We start from the raw sequence: 13,399 nt of genomic DNA, 5'->3' as shown, positions 1-13,399 counted from the left end.
TAGTCTTCCCCAAAATGCCTGGAGAAAATTAGATCTGCAGAAATAAGATCCATACTAGAAACAGGAGCTCATATCTGAAGATAAGATCCATAAAAGACAGCAGGTAGCAAAAGGAGACATTGAGGTACCTAATAAGATGCAGTGAAAACAGGGCTTGAACCCAAACAGTTATGTACCAATTACAGGATACCACTTAGAGTGCTCCTGACACTGGCTCTTCATTCCAGACTCTCTGACAGAAGACTTTGGTTTTCTGTCCTTCTTTCTTCGATCTGTTCCCTTAAACCTTCCACACAATACAATTATAACTTATAATGAAATCAGTTTCCATCACTACTTCCTGCTGAAACTGTCTTTTTTCCCCATGAAATAAATACATTTTTATTGGACCAGCAAACATGAACAGAACAACTTCCAGTGTGTAGTGTACTCTTTCGAACAAAGAGACTAGGTGTCAGTAAACGATCATGACTCAATGTTAAGTATTCAGTAGAGCAGATAATCAAAGATTCTTTCTCTGTCCACTAGCCTGTGAAGTCATGCTTAAACATTGAATACTGAACATGTAATCATTTTCTACTGAGTGAAATAGCTGAGCCAGAAGGGACTAGAGTGCTGCTCTTACTTCACCAGGCTGCAGAACAGAAACAAGCTTTGTGTTAACAAAGCTGGCATGCTTAGTGGGAGACAAAGATGGAACGGCTTTTACATTAGATGTTCCCAAAATCTGGGTAAGTGCATTTCTTTACTGATAAAGCTGGAATAAACAACATATTCTCTTGTGACAGTAACATACTTTGTGTCAGACAATAAGTGTGCTATGAATGTCTACTGAACTCAGCCTAGCAGACAATGTGGAAGAAGGAACAAATAACTATTCGTTGGTGTCCATATATACTTAGTTCTGATAAGATCTAAAAGCAGTCCCTACTCAGAGAAAGCTCAGGCATTCTTTAATTATGGCTATTGAATGTTAGTTTTTAGAATTTAAATTTTGGATTACAGAATCACAGAACGGTTGAGATTGGAAGCAACCCCTTGAGGTTGTCTACTCCAACTGCCCTGCTCAAGCAGGGCCACCTAGACCCAGTTGCCTAGGAGGTTGCTCTAGCCATCTAGAGCAGATTCAGGTACCTAAAGGAGGGGATAGCTCCGGATAGATTTAGGAGCTTATGTCTTTTTTTGGTTAGTCCTACTCTACTCATCTTTTAAGGATTTATCATATACCAGTTGAAATAACTGTCCTCCTGTAAGGGGATCATTGTATTGTTACCAAAGGCAAGAAATAAAGTTAATAAATATAAATGAATCATATATCAATTCAAAAATAACAAATACATAGAAATAATTTATTACTATTCTTTTCCAATCCCTTTTGATTTTTCTAATCCTAACAGATAGGCTACCAATTTGAAATTATTCTGTTGAAACACACATGAATCATTGCTGAAAACTGTTGTTGTGACATGAATTAACTAGTCATGGATGATCTGAAGAGGAAATCTTTTACTGTCCCTTCCATAGTCTTCTGTGTTTACATATTCTCTCTGTCAGATGCTGAGGCCGGAGTTTTGAACTGATCTTCTGACCAATGGATTTAGCAAGTGCTTTCCTCAAAAACAGAATAATGAGCAGAGAACTGCTAGGTGATTGGCATGACAGCAGCACCCAACCTGTTGTGAACCTTTGAGGAGACTTAATCAGAAGTTTTGTGCTGATGTTGAAGTTATCAGACAACTAAAAATGTGCTGAATGGTTACTGTGTGTGAGACTGGAATAATGTTGACAAATCACAGCACAACTTTTGTCCCAGCGCTCTAGAAAAACACTTGCTGCCTCCTTGCTTATAGGCAGCCAGTCTCTGTGGCCACAGCTTCTGCCTGGCTTTTGTTGACTCTCCCAGTGGTTGTGAGGTCGGTCCAGCTCAGTGCTCCTACTGGGAGCCGCCCATGCCTCGGCGAACACTGAATCACACAGGCATTTAATAACAATAATGGTCAATAACAACAGGGATGGTAATAGAGGTACTAGTAATAGTATTTTGAACAAGAGTGATCTTTATTTGAACATAAAATATCATTGGACCATACCACAACTGTCCTTGTTGCTCAGGTATTTCCATCTTTTGGCATCTCTGTAAACCTCCTGTTTCTGACTTGTCTCTGATATCCACCACGGGCCAAACTGCTTGGAAGTTTAGCTATTTCTTTATGATCAGTTCAAAGTGTTTCTTCCTGCTATTCCCTGTTCTTCTACCCCCAAAAGGTCCTCTTGTTGATTGCAACTTTTAGTATTCCTGAAGAATGAATGCACCAGATCAATACAGGGTTTCAAAACTGAAAACTTTTCTTCAACTGGCAGAATTTATGTATTTTCTTTTGCTATTTCCATTCAGCATGACTAACTATTCCAGTGGTTTTCCCTAACTGGGAGACAGCAAAAACTCTCAATCTGATGTTCCTCTTATCACTTACTGCTTTGCTTTTCCCTCCTTCGTTCATTCCTTCTTTCCTTCTTCTTTCTTTTCCTTCCTTCCTTCCTTCCTTCCTTCCTTCCTTCCTTCCTTCCTTCCTTCCTTCCTTCCTTCCTTCCTTCCTTCCTTCCTTCCTTCCTTCCTTCCTTCCTTCCATTCCAGAGTAGTTTGTTTTTCTATGGCTAGGGTTTCATTAGCAGATTGTGGGAAGTAACAGATTAGGCATAGAATTATGTCAGAGACAATGAGAGATTAGCAGTACTGAAAGAATAGTACAAGAATTTAGATTTAGTGGAGCCTTGGAAACTTCATTCTTCTGTTTCTTGACAAGACTTGTTTCTTTTTATCAAGCTTATTTGTTTGGTTTTTGATGTTTTCTTTACGTTTTCTTTATTTTTCTCTTCCCTGAAAAAATGGAACTCTCTTTTGAAGACAGCTCAGTGACTCATTATGTAGTATGTAAACTAGAATGGAGAGTCAATATTAGGAGGAAAAAAAAAATAAAAGCAGATGATTTATAGTACAATATACAAATAAAGGAGATAGAATCACTATTATAACCAATATTTACATCTAGACCTACTATGAGAATATCCCAGCTATTTTAAAAGAGCTGGGATATTCTCATAGTAGGTCTATATGGCCCATTATGCAGGAGAAACTGGCATGTTCTGTTTCAAGAATTTTCCACTGTTACTAGATTGGAGTTGTCAAGATCTACTAAATATGATCTACTGGCTCAAAAAGCCCCTAAACTCAATGTTTTTGTCTTCCCACCTTTTAAATGCAGTAATTTGTTAGGTATCTTTAGAAGACAGATTTTTTTTTCTTTTGATGTGAGAACTGTAAGAGAAAGAAGTGGTTAAAATAGGTAAAAAAAATATCCTCTAATATTAATTCAATATTGTTGTTTGAATACAAGTGCAGGTCCGTCCAGACTGATGCTCTGTTTTCATTTGTAGTGACTCCTAAAGAATGCAATTAAAGAGGCCATAATGTACTTAATTGTGTTATAGTACAGCAGTAAGCATTTCACATCTGTTCCCATAGCAACAACAACACTGCAGAAACAAGTTGTTCAGGCTACACAGCCTGTGTCACGTTGGTATGGGGAAGCTCTCTCTGGCAGGGTAATAACTATAACTTTCTAGGGTTCAAAACACATTCTTTAAAACTATGCTACTAAACAATGAATTACTTAAGAAGAGTCTCATGATACCAAAGAAGGAAGAACTGCAGATGAGATAAACACAGTTCTGCTTGTAAAAATAATTTAGTTATTCTACTGACATCACTTTAAAGAAAAACAAAATAACCTTGCTGGCTATAGATACAGTAGAGGCTCTAAAATACTGTTGAGTTCTGATCTGTATGCTTGACCTGGAAAGCTGTAGTAAATCAGAAACAGTAGAAAATCACTAATCAGACTCAATTCTGGTCTTGTTAAAACAGCATTATCATTTGTGGCATTGCTAGAGCTGTTTTTTGGTGTGTAGCTGAATGTTTATTGGTGATTTGCTTTTAAAGAGCTCAGGTTTTCACAACATACAAGACAATAATTATTTTCCCATGTTAGATTCATTCTGTGAACTGAAGTTCTATTGAATACTGAAATTCTTTCCTCAGAAATAACCAGTTTATCATTGTCTTATCAAATGTTTCCCTATGTTGCATTACAAGTGAATGGGAAGAGAGTTGTGTGAAACAAACAAAAAAAAAGATAAACCCAAAATGAAGATAATGTGAAAATTTGAGCACCTTTTTCTGCTTTCTTAAGTGGAAATTCTTCACATTAAAACTACAGTGATTAACTGAACTATCTAATAGTTCAATAAATAAGATGTGTTAGATTAGAATACATTATCTTGTCACTCCAGTCTTTAAAAAGGGCAAGAAGGAGGACCCGGGTAATTATAGACCGGTCAGCCTCACCTCTGTCCCTGGGAAAGTAATGGAACAGCTTATCCTTGGTGTCATCTCAAGGCACATCAGGGATAAGAGGGTCATTAGGGGCAGTCAGCATGGCTTTACCAAGGGTAAGTCATGCTTGACCAACCTCATAGCCTTTTATGAGAATGTAACAAGGTGGATGGATGATGGCAGAGCGGTGGATGTGGTCTACCTTGACTTCAGTAAAGCCTTTGACACAGTCCCTCACAGCATCCTCACAGCTAAATTGAGGAGGTGTGGTCTAGACAATAGAGTAGTGAGGTGGGTTGCAAACTGGCTTAAAGAGAGAAACCAGAGAGTGGTGGTCAATGGTGTGGAGTCCAGTTGGAGGCCAGTATCTAGTGGAGTGCCTCAGGGGTCAGTACTGGGGCCAATATTATTCAATATATTCATTAATGATTTAGACGAGGGAATTGAGTGTACCATCAGCAAGTTTGCTGATGACACTAAGCTGGGAGGAGTGGCTGACACGCCAGAAGGCTGTGCTGCCATCCAGCGGGACCTGGACAGGCTGGAGAGTTGGGCAGGGGATAACCTGATGGAATTTAACAAGGGAAAGTGTAGAGTCCTGCATCTGGGCAGGAACAATCCCAAGTTCCAGTATAGGTTGGGGAATGACCTATTAGAGAGCAGTGTAGGGGAAAGGGACCTGGGGGTCCTGGTGGACAACAGGATGACCATGAGCCAGCACTGTGCCCTTGTGGCCAGGAAGGCTAATGGCATCCTTGGGTGTATTACAAGGGGGGTGGTCAGTAGATCAAGAGAGGTCATCCTTCCCCTCTACTCCGCCCTGGTGAGACCCCATCTGGAATATTGTGTCCAGTTCTGGGCCCCTCAGTTCAAGAAGGACAGGGAACTGCTGGAGAGGGTCCAGCGTAGGGCAACAAAGATGATTAAGGGAGTGGAGCATCTCCCTTATGAAGAAAGGCTGATGGAGCTGGGGCTCTTTAGTTTGGAGAAGAGGAGACTGAGGGGTGACCTTATTAATGTTTATAAATATATAAAGGGTGAGTGCCACGAGGATGGAGTCAGGCTCTTCTCAGTGGCAAACAATGATAGGACAAGGGGCAATGGGATCAAGCTGGAACACAAGAGGTTCCACTTAAATTTGAGAAAGAACTTCTTCTCAGTGAGGGTAACAGAGCACTGGAACAGGCTGCCCAGGGAGGTTGTGGAGTCTCCTTCCCTGGAGACATTCAAAGCCCGCCTGGACACATTCCTGTGTGACCTCACCTAGGCGCTCCTGCTCCAGCAGGGGGATTGGACTAGATGATCTTTTGAGGTCCCTTCCAATCCCAAACATACTGTGATACTGTGATACTGTGATCTTAACATATTTCTTCCATGGTGATAAACACAGTAGTTAAGGATGAAAAATTATTTCAGATATAAACTCTACTTTTTACACATAGCTGCATAATAATTTAAATTGTCCCTTTCAGGGGAAACTTGTGTGTCAAAATTAGTTTTTTCTGTTTGCCTTTTTTTTTTTTTTAGGTTTGATATTCCAGACAGCTATCTTCAAGTCAAGAAAAAATATATATTTGTATTAATTGTATTTCTTTAAAAAGGCCTCTCTAGAAACAACTGAAATATAAAATAAGGAATTTAAGGCTAAGTCCAGAAGGGACTTGAACTTATCCTGACAAAGTAGTTAGGCATGTCAACGGACAGCCTTGGGACTTGCTCCATCCAGCAGGACATTTTCACTGGTGCTACTGCCTTTCTTAACAAGTTTTTTAAAAGTTACAGAGGCAGCCAGTTGCTGTGGTGGCAGGTAGCTGGGAGTTCGATATGTGCCTTTCAGAAAGTTGCATATTTCAGGGTTGTAGCTGGGCTATATGAGAAAGAAAGCCTGATTCTTACACAGTTTTATTTTAATTTTTTTTTAGTTCCAGCTGATTAACATAAACATCTTTCTCTCCAATCTAATGTGTACTGCAAATCCTGCTCATAAGTGCTAAATCACTGAGGGCCACATCTTCAGAAAAGGACATTTACTTGTGAACCTTGTGAGCTTCTGTTTAAATTCAGCCAGTATCTTCTGGGCTTGAAGAGGAATGAAGCTTTATGACTTATACTGTAATTGTTTTCATTCAGATGGTGAATTCTGATCAAACAGAGAGACTTTTTTTTTTTTTTAAATACAGCACAAAAAATGTACAGAGAATTCATATAAAGGATATATATAGATTGTCCTGCTAACTTTAGACTAACGCTGCATATCAAACAGAGTAAACTCAAACCTATTATCCCCAGAACAAGCAATCTGTTCTGAATTTTTGATAAATCCAGATTTGTCCATTATAATATATTGACTTTCCAACTTGCCAGATGGTTACACTGATGTGGGGTATGTGAATAAAGGAAAAAGGAAAATAAACAATTGCTCTGGTGGGAAGACTGGAGAAAGATCATTGCAAAGACGAATGTTTGAACATCCTAAAGCCAAATGTAATCCACAGCTCTGAGGTAAGCCTCTGGAGTGTCTATAAAATATACGCGGATGATGAGATTCCCGAGGAAAGGAGTCCATGCCAATTGCTTCAATATGCAGGGAGCCACATAAGTTTCCTGGCTGTTCGTGGTGCCCTGGTTCAGTCCTGTTTCTTTTGCCCAGGTGTGTATTTACACGTCATCCTTCAGGGTCCTCTTTCTGATGGCTTTAACTGTACCATTTCCCTAGCAATGCATCAGCTAGTCTCATGAATGAGCGTTTTGCTCATTAATGTCTCTCTCTAATGGTCTTTTTCTCTTTTCTGCCCTCTTCCTCACAGAAGCTTATAACCCAATGAACTGTTCAAACAGTTCAAGCTTCCTGGTGTTACCCTGTATGCTTTAACAGACTGTCTTCCCTCCTCCTTGTTCTTGTCTGTTGATAACCCCCTTACCTCCCTGTTTATCTGCCTCATTGTTTACTGTCTGATTCAGAACTGTTGCCCACAGTTTTATCTCATTTTCTGGAGCTACAGTCTTCATGGGCTTGTCAAGTCCATCCATATCTTTCATGGGCTTGTCAAGTCCATCCATATCTTTCTTTCCTTATATTCTGTCTTTTGTCCTTTTTACATCCCAATTTGACAGCTTGCTCATTCAGGACTGTTCTTTACACTGATGAGGAAGGATGGTCAGAAATGTTCCCAGTTTACTTCCCACTCACTGGCTGTGGCTGGTGTTGGCCAAAACGTTTATCTTCAGCTGTAATTCTGCTGTGGAAAAAACTTGCCATTGGAGATAGTGCTTTATGGTTGGGTCACACTCGATCTGGGAGGATAGAATAATTAAAGGGTGCTTCTAATTACCAACAATGATTCCTGCACTGGCAACTTTTCAGAATTCACAGCAAAGCACTCTTCTGACATATGGCAGCCCCTCCACCAGTTCCAAGAGTTCTGCCAAACCACAGAGTATTAACGTTGTTGATGACTAATATCTCCAGAATTTTTTAACATGCATTACTCTTTGAAATGACCAAATTTCTGTGGCTAAGTTAAAAAAATAAAGCAAAATAATGAGTAAATGAGGTAGATTCTGATGACATGAAAAAAGAAATCAGTCTGAATCACAAAAATTTTCTAAAGTTTTAATGAAACTAAAAATGTAGCAGTCCTATGGGAATTCTGCAGAAGTTATGAAAGTGTATAGCACAACCAGATCCCTTTTTTCCTCAGAAAACAAAACAAAAAAAAGGCCTCAACAATTTGCTAAGAACTTTGGGACATTTTAATAGCAGATGTAGAGGTGGGGAGAAACACGAGCTAATTGCACGGACAGGAAGAAAAACAATTTTCTTTCATGAGAAAAGTAAAAGACTTTTAATTCTTATTGCATATTCCAATTGTTAATTTTTAGTTGCAGGAGAAACTGTTGATAGAGTCATGAGAGATCAATGGCAGCAGAAAGCTGAAAGTAGTGTGTTCTTTGCCAGTCAATACAAGCTAAAGTATTTGCGGAATAGGTGGGCCTGATAAAACAAGTTATTATGAAGCTTCATTTTGTCTTGATTCTGAGAGAAAACAGCTACCTCAATACTTCACAGTTTTCTGTGTAGTGATGGTGAGATGAGATTCAGGAGAGTTTATGCCTTAGTTTTTCAGCAGAAGAAGTCGAAGTAAAAGGCAAGTAAAGGGCAAGAATTGAGCTCAGCATTTTCATTTTCCACATGGGACATTATATATTACATTTGCATTTTATATGTTGCATGCAATTTTCTGAGCGTTTCCTTTCTGACATTCATGCCATATGAGATGGTTGAATATTTGTTCACTTGCATTACTGTTATCACTTTTAAATTATGGTAAATTCTTGCTGACAGGGAGATACAGACTTTAACATAAAGTGAGCATGAGCAAAAGAGAGAGAGGATGAGAGGAAAGAATAGGGGAAAGAAAATCAGAAGGAACAGGAGAGATGAAAAGAGGGAGAGAGAAATGGTGATAACATTTTTAACAAGCTTTCATTCCTTGTTTGTTCCCTAACATTTTATTTAATGACAAATTACTTCAGAACTCTCAATCTTGATTTCTGGTCTTCAAATGGCAGATAGATAACATTACTTAAATAACTTTTTCCACTGCTTTGAACATCTGAAATGAAAAGCAGCTTGTACAGGAAAAAGAAGGGAAATATTTCTATATTTCTGCCAAAGAGTTTCTTTATGTCCTTCCACTTGGAAAAAGCTGTTCCCTCTTATTCAAGAAACAGTGGAAGGCTGTTGTGAGACAAGTCAGAGCCATCTGTCCAGGACACTTATGTTTCCTCAATTTCCTCTGTGTCAACCTTAGTCTGCCACAAATTGTTTGTTTGTTTGTTTGTTTGTGTTTGGTTTTGGTTTTGTTTTGTTTTTTGATTTTTGTTTGTTTGTTTTGTTTTGTGTTTGTTTTTGGTTTTGTTTTGTTTTTACTCCATATTTCTGTGTAACTGATCCTACCTAGACCTCTTCTGGATTTCTTTCTTGCTGATTTCTGTGCGAAGAAAGGCATGTCAGTAAGGTAGTAAAACTGTAAATTCTAATATATTTTTAGTAATGCTATTAGGAGGTATTAGAAAAAAAGGGAGGGAGACTAAACCAAGAGTATCTCCAGGTTTTTATAAGTCCACAGACTGGAGAGGGTGGTGTGGGTCACGGGGAGTGAAAGGGAGAGGAATGATGGTGCATGGAGGTGGCTCAGATCAGCGAGAATTGTCCTTGTTCCAACAAGAGCAAACGAGTTTCCACTCTCTCTGCTCAGTGAAGGAGGTTGTCAGAGAAAATCAGAAGATAAACAACAGACTTTTAAATGAGTTTTCTTACATAGATTTTATTGGCAACAAAAAACATTACAGTTTCACAGTTTGCTTCATTGTATTTTCAGAAATATTGACAGGTGCATGCCTTGTTGATATACTGGTTCTTGGGAATCCATTGAGTTTCTGTATTTGTACATTGGCAAAGATAAAATCCTCTTGTTAAATTTCAAGACAAATGCTTAACTTCTGCTTTCATACTGTTTAAGGTGAGTCTACATAATCTTCCAGAAAAGACAGAGAAACATGTTCTGTGCTAGAAAGCTAAACTCTTAGCTAAGCTCTTTAAAACATGAACAAACAAAAGCTGTCTGAGATTTTACAAAAGTATATATTTTAACAAAAGTATATTAATAATGTTTTCCATTTTTAAAATACTACCTCTCTATTTCAGAGCTAAGAAAACTTCATTTCATCATTCTAAGATTTATTATTGATAACTCAATACTGGGTCCTCAAGCTCTTAACTGTCATGTGTCATGTCTCTCAAAATCTTGAAATTTAAATAATGAATGTTGTCAGTTTATTTTCAGTATTTTTTGCTTTCTGTTTAAGGCTTTTCTCCACAGATATGAGGACTTGCAGTTTCATTATAGAGGCTAAAAATCCTTGGGCTCTCCTAGGACAACACTCCTGCTCTTGCTTTAGCAATACTTTTTTTCTTATAGGAAAAGTTAAAATGAGAGAAAGGCTTTTCTAGATATGATTATAACTAATAAAGAGGTACTGTTTAAACTGCTATTGTGGAGAGTAACTTCATTAAGGCTTAGTTGAAATATCAGTCTTCACAACTTCTGGGGCAGGAAAATATGTAAAAAGGACTAAAGAGTTCAATCAACTCACAGAAGCAGAAGGGTATATATTTGGGGACAGTAACCAAAAGTAAAAGGATTAAAGAGAGTTAGCATCTTTAAAGAAATAAAAGTAAGGCTATAATTACAATTTATCTCACTGCAGAGGGAAAAAAGGAGACTACCAAGAGTTCAGTTTTATTAAATCATGCACCCTCCCTAGAGCTCAGACATGACAATGAGGAATGTAGAACCTAGGATTAAGGTTAGGTTATCAAGAAAGAGTTAAAAAGTGTAGCACAGATGTGTAGGGACAAAATTATAAAGGAAAATCGGATGTAACAACAATAAGAGACAACGATTAAGGGACAAAAAAGCATCACAGAGTCATCCTACAAAGATCATAGTAGTCAGATGCAAAGAAACGACTAAGGAAAGACTTGGTCTGATACCAAACCACTAAACAGTTTTACTTTAAAAATGTCTTTTTGTCTCAGTCTTCAATAAAAAGATTTACTGCCATATACCAGCAAGGTTTTTCATATTAGTAACCAAGGGGTAAAAATGCAATCTTAAATAATGAAAATAAACATTTAGTGGGTCTTAGAAAGGGTGATATATTTATGGTGATCTGGGTCTTGTTTAGGTGCATAAGGTACTCTCAGAAATGCTGGCATTATTTAGACATGAGGAAGTCTTCAGATAACTGGACAATTGCAACCTAGTACTTAGCATAACAGAAGAAACAACTGAATAGGTGCCAGTTCTGCTGGATGTGGAAGTACAGACGATCACATACTATGCAACCAGCAATGTCCCTCTGCTCTATACTAGAAGGCAAAATAGGAGTACAGCCAGGAAAATATATAAAGGTATATATATATAATCCTTCTGCTCTGCTCAGCATCTTCCAGTTCATATCCCATTGTTAGACACAGATAAGTGTGAGAGTACCCAGAAGCAGTCTGCATAAAACAAAACCTGAAGGGCATAGAAGTAGTTACTCAATTTGAATACTATCAGTGGTTTCATATTTAATATTTGTACTTCTTCGCACAATGAAAGCAGTTATGATTCATGTAAAAGCACTGTTTGATTGTTCCTTATCACCATATATACACGTTAACAATGTTTCTTCTGTTAGAAAAACAGCTTAAAGGCAGTTAATTACTAATTAAATTATACAGTTTAATGCAAAGAAAAGGAGGGAGAGAAATTGGGGGTCAGATTTATCTGTCTGAATACAGATGTGTACTGTGTAAACATGTACATTTCAGCTCATTGTTTGGACTCTGTAGCTTATGCAGACAAGTAGGTTCTTCTTGTGCTAGTTCAACTAATTAGATGCATATGTCTAAAACAGAGTAGATAAACAGTTCCCTATAAGTCTCTCTTTTTCTCCATTGACAAGAGGAGGAAATTAGAATGAACATCACAGATATATATTTAGGTAGACATTGGAGATATCAAAAGAGAAATGAGAGCATTTCAACCTTGGGTGTCACAGTGCCAAAGCACAGGAAAAACAGTAATAATATCATGTGAAAAACAAATAGGAAAAGCTTTATAGTTTAAAATGGGATAAAACTTGGGCTAAAGGTTTTGCTTTCTCCTCTTTCTGCTTACCTGGAGAGGACACAAAAAAAGTGTGTCCACATTATTCAGAGAAGAAGAGTGGCTTCTTCTTAAACTTGAAAAGGGTTATTCCAGACTAATCCAGATGAAGGAAACATGGAAGCTAGTTTAGATAGTCCTGAAGGATCTTCACTCATTGCTTCCCAATACAATTTTTTTTTTTTTCACTGCACTAAGCTCTAAGTCAAGCAGTAAGAGAAGGAAAAGGATACCTGATTCTTAAGGGATTTTGAGGGGTTGTGCAACAGCAAGCTGAAAGCCAGGGCTTAGTGCATATACTGTGCTATGGAAAGCACTTGCTTGCACATTGCAAATCCTAGAAATTCCCTGAGGTTTTCTGACTGCCTGTGTCTACAGAGAATCCCACAAGTGCATTAGGGAGTGCACTCATTCCCTTTCTACTTCTCAGAAACCACAGTTCACTGAGACAATTTTTTCCTTGGCACTTGAAGGGATTGCATCAATACCATTTACTGTACCAGAAAGCACGTTAAGAGAGTGCTCCTGACCTCTGCCTCAAGAGATCATGAACAGTTAACAGAAAAGGACAGACACTAAAACTTGCAGAATTCCCCACTGCTCAGCAAACCTTTGCCTCCCTGACTTATGAAAAAACGGACTGACCATCTAAATCATCACAAGAATTCCCTTAGTTTCTAGCTCAGCAGTCACAGAATGACTATTAAATACGCCTTTGGGAAACTTTGGGTTTATTGATGCATGCTCGATGTGCATTTTAAGTCCAGCTCGTGGTACATGTCCAGAATATTGAGTGACTGATGGAATCTGCAAAAAATCTTCAGGACCAAAGTTTAATTATTAGGTGAAGGCTGTTAAGAGAGGCAGAGATTTGCTTTTCAGCATAATCAGCCAGAATCAACAAGATTGTCCATTGGGGGCCTGAAACCTACTCTGAGTAAAACACATTGTTGCAGTTTCCCGTAACCTTCTTGTGATGGCTGTAAATAAAAAGGGATGAAAGAGTTTGGAAAGAATGGGAAGAGTCTTCTTCCTGTAATACAGGCTTGGACCCAAAGTGACATATCATGCTAGCTAAATATTTGGATAAACACTGATGTATATGGATTAAAAAATGCCATAGAATTTATATGTTTCATTTGAGTTTCAGGTCACTGTGCTGCTTTGAGAATTAGACATTGCCGTAATTGTACTGATTCCTAAGTGAGAGTCAGCCTCCAGTGTCTATTAAAAAAAAAAACATTTGTGAAGTTCTTTCCTATATTCAGAGGAGGATAAATTTATG

The 13,399-nt window shown here is 38.1% G+C and overlaps 1 long non-coding RNA gene across 1 annotated transcript in view; it reads left to right on the top strand.

The window, feature by feature from the left end:
- The first annotated feature begins 659 nt into the window (after positions 1-659).
- The window catches only part of LOC139827087 (uncharacterized), a 146,962-nt gene continuing 134,222 nt past the window's right edge, over positions 660-13,399 (top strand). The window contains exon 1 of the long non-coding RNA XR_011737282.1: positions 660-731. This is a non-coding gene — a long non-coding RNA (uncharacterized lncRNA). The remainder of the gene's footprint in view (positions 732-13,399) is intronic.

This window comes from Patagioenas fasciata, chromosome 1 (genome assembly GCF_037038585.1).
Source record: "Patagioenas fasciata isolate bPatFas1 chromosome 1, bPatFas1.hap1, whole genome shotgun sequence".
Classification (NCBI taxonomy): domain Eukaryota; kingdom Metazoa; phylum Chordata; class Aves; order Columbiformes; family Columbidae; genus Patagioenas; species Patagioenas fasciata.
This window is presented reverse-complemented; position numbering and strand designations above follow the sequence as displayed.